Raw genomic sequence first — 3,387 nt, forward strand, 5'->3', positions numbered from 1 at the left:
GGTTTGCATCTAGCAACACTCCTTAACGACCAGATAGAAATGAAGTAATATCTTTTACTTTAGAACCATTAGAAGATTACTATATTATTTCTTTCCATCTTTACAACTCTATGTTAACTCTAGAATATGGTATAATTGTCAAATTCTAATAAGTTAACTCATAGTGAATGACTTAAGAATCTCATTTCTTCATTCCTTCAATTCCCCTTGGCCAAGGTCTTTATCTATATCTATACTATTAATAAAGGGAAAACACAAAATAACCACCCATCATGGTGTAATTTGTGTTTTCCTATTTTGCCCTCAATATCTTTTAATTTCTACCAAAAAACCATATAATATTATTTTCTTATTTTATCCTTATTATCTTCTTATTTTAAAAGTGTATTTAAAAAATTGAATATTAGACCAATTGAATAAATTCAATCGTAAATTTAGCACGAAAAATTATATTTGAATTTATAAAATACAAACTATACATTACAAATGATAGGAAAGCGGGTTGACAGACACGACAGTGCATGTCAACACGCTAGTTTCTATAGAGCTCAAAGTCATTACAATGAGTTGATGAATTCTCTCTTGATTAATCATTAATCCTACGAGGATTTAATTATACCTAATAATCATTCAACTAACATCATAAGGCATTAGGTGTCCGATATCAAAATATAATAAGTAACTTGTTAATTACTATGATAATCTCAAGTCTAAGGAAAATATATATTTCTTCATAAGAATATCCTATTGACAATTCAAAGGTAATATATTATCCATTAAGAATTCTTCTTTGAGTCAGTTCAATGGTCATATCTATATATGCACCATTTATATGTGTAGTTTAATAAATGAGATCTATTAATCTTTATCTAATAAAGACCACTATACATATATTGATCTATTTGGATTAATGGTGTCCTAAACTCAATAATCCTATGATCAAGAACTATTTAGATTAAAATTATAAAAGATTTATTTCTCATTATTATAATCTCTATTATAATAATAAGTCTCTAATTTTAATCAAGGACTTTTCATATTAATTATTTTGACAAACAATAAATATGATAACGAGATAATAATAAATACAACTTTACTATTATAAATCAGGCAGATTGGTTCTTGGGCATACCTTATATCCTAACAATCTCCCACTTGCACTAGAGCCAATCAGTCATGTATCTCATTCCCAGCTCTCACTTGTGCTTATCAAACTCTTTTATGCCAAGTGCGTTGGTGAATGGGTCTGCAACATTCTCTTTGTCAACTATCTTTTGTAGCTTAACATCACCACGTGCAATGATTTCTCTAATTATGTGATATTTTCTCAAGACATGCTTATTCTTTTGGTGTGATCTAGGCTCCTGTCCTTGAGCAATGGCTCCGTTATTGTCACACAATAACGTAACTGGTTCTTCCATTGAAGGAACTACACCAAGTTCAGCTATGAACTTCTTCATCCAAACTGCTTCTTTAGCAGCTTCGCTTGCTGCTATATACTCTGCTTCAGTAGTTGAATCAGCTACTGTATCTTGTTTGGAACCTTTCCAACATATTGTGCCTCCATTCAAGGTGAAGACATAACCAGAAACTGATTTGGCATCATCCTTATCTGACTGAAAACTCGCATCGACATAACCCTTTAACTTGAGTTCAGAATCTCCATATATGAGGAATTGGTCTTTAGTCCTTCTTAAGTACTTAAGAATGGTCTAGTACCCTATTCATGTGTTCTCTTTCTCCAGCAGTCTTAGGACAATCCTGCCTACTGAGAGTAACTCCAGATCCTATAGGTAAGTAACCTCTTTTGGAGTTATCCATGTTATACCTCTTCAAGATGGTATCAATGTACAAAGATTGAGAGAGTCCAAGCAGTCTTCTAGATCTATCTCTATAAATCTTTATTCCTAGAATAAAAGCTGCTTCTCCCAAATCCTTCATGGAGAACTGTTTGGATAGCCAAATCTTTGTAGATTGCAATGCTGGAATGTCATTTCCTATGAGCAATATGTCATCCACATATAGCAATAGGAAGATGATCATGCTCCCACTAACCTTTTTGTAAACACAAGGTTCTTCTTCACATCTAACAAAACCAAACATTTTGATTGTGTTGTTAAAGTGAATATTCCAACTTCTAGAAGCTTGCTTTAATCCATAAATGGACCGTTGTAGCTTGCAAACTTTATTATGATCAGACATAGGTGTGAAACCTTCAGGTTGTGTCATGTACACATCCTCTTTCAACTCTCCATTAAGAAAAGTTGTCTTCACATCCATTTGCCATATTTCATAATCGTGGTATGCTGCTATAGCAAGTAGAATCCGAATCGATTTGAGCATTGCCTTTCAACTCTCCATTAAGAAAAGTTGTCTTCACGGTCATCTGCCATATTTCATAATCATGGTATGATGCTATAGCAAGTAGAATCCGAATCGATTTGAGCATTGCCCCAGGAGAATAAGTTTCATCATAATCTATTCCTTCCTTTTGACCATATCCCTTGGCAACAAGGCGAGCTTTATAAGTCTCAACCTTTCCATCTGCTCCAATCTTTTTCTTGTAAACCCATTTACAACCAATTGGTTTTATATCCTTTGAAGCATCAACTAAAGTCCATACTTTGTTGATCTTCATGGATTCCATTTCAGATTCCATGGCTTCCTGCCACTTCTCATGATCCAAGCTTCGCATAGCCTCTTCATAGCATTTGGGGTCATCATCAATATGATAATCCTCATTTCTATTATCAATATGATAATCCCCATTTGCTATTTTATCTAGCACCATTAAGTTTAATCTCTCTGGTGCATGATGTGATCTCGTAGATCTTCTAAGAGGCACTTGCGCATTTGAATTCCTTTGTTATGGATTCATTGGTTGTTCCAGAACTGGTTCACTAACCTGTTCATGAACTTGTTCAATAACCTGTTCATGAACTGGTTCAATAACCTGTTCCTGAACTACAACCGGGTTTTGAACCGCAATAGTTGAAGATGGTAGCCTTTGTGTTGAACTTAACACATCTAAGCAAGGTTGCTCAAGTTCCATATTATGTTCTTGAGCAGTAGATGTTTCATTGGTTTGTTGATCCTCATCAAGCATTATTTCTTTACCATGAATTCCTTCTGCATGAAATTCCCTTAGTTCCTCCTTTTGCCACAAACATTTTATGGTCAGAATGGTGGTAGAAATAATATCCCAATATTTCCTTGAGATACCCAATGAATCTACATTTGTCAGACCTTGCTTCAAGTTTATCTGTTTGTAATTTCTTAACATAGGTTGGGCATCCCCAAACTTTAATGTGCTTAAGGCTTGGTTTGCTCCCTTTCCATATCTCATATAGTGTTGTAGAGATAGATTTTGTGGGAACTTTATTTAAC

The sequence above is a fragment of the Lupinus angustifolius genome, chromosome LG09 (assembly GCF_001865875.1).
Source record: "Lupinus angustifolius cultivar Tanjil chromosome LG09, LupAngTanjil_v1.0, whole genome shotgun sequence".
NCBI lineage: Eukaryota > Viridiplantae > Streptophyta > Magnoliopsida > Fabales > Fabaceae > Lupinus > Lupinus angustifolius.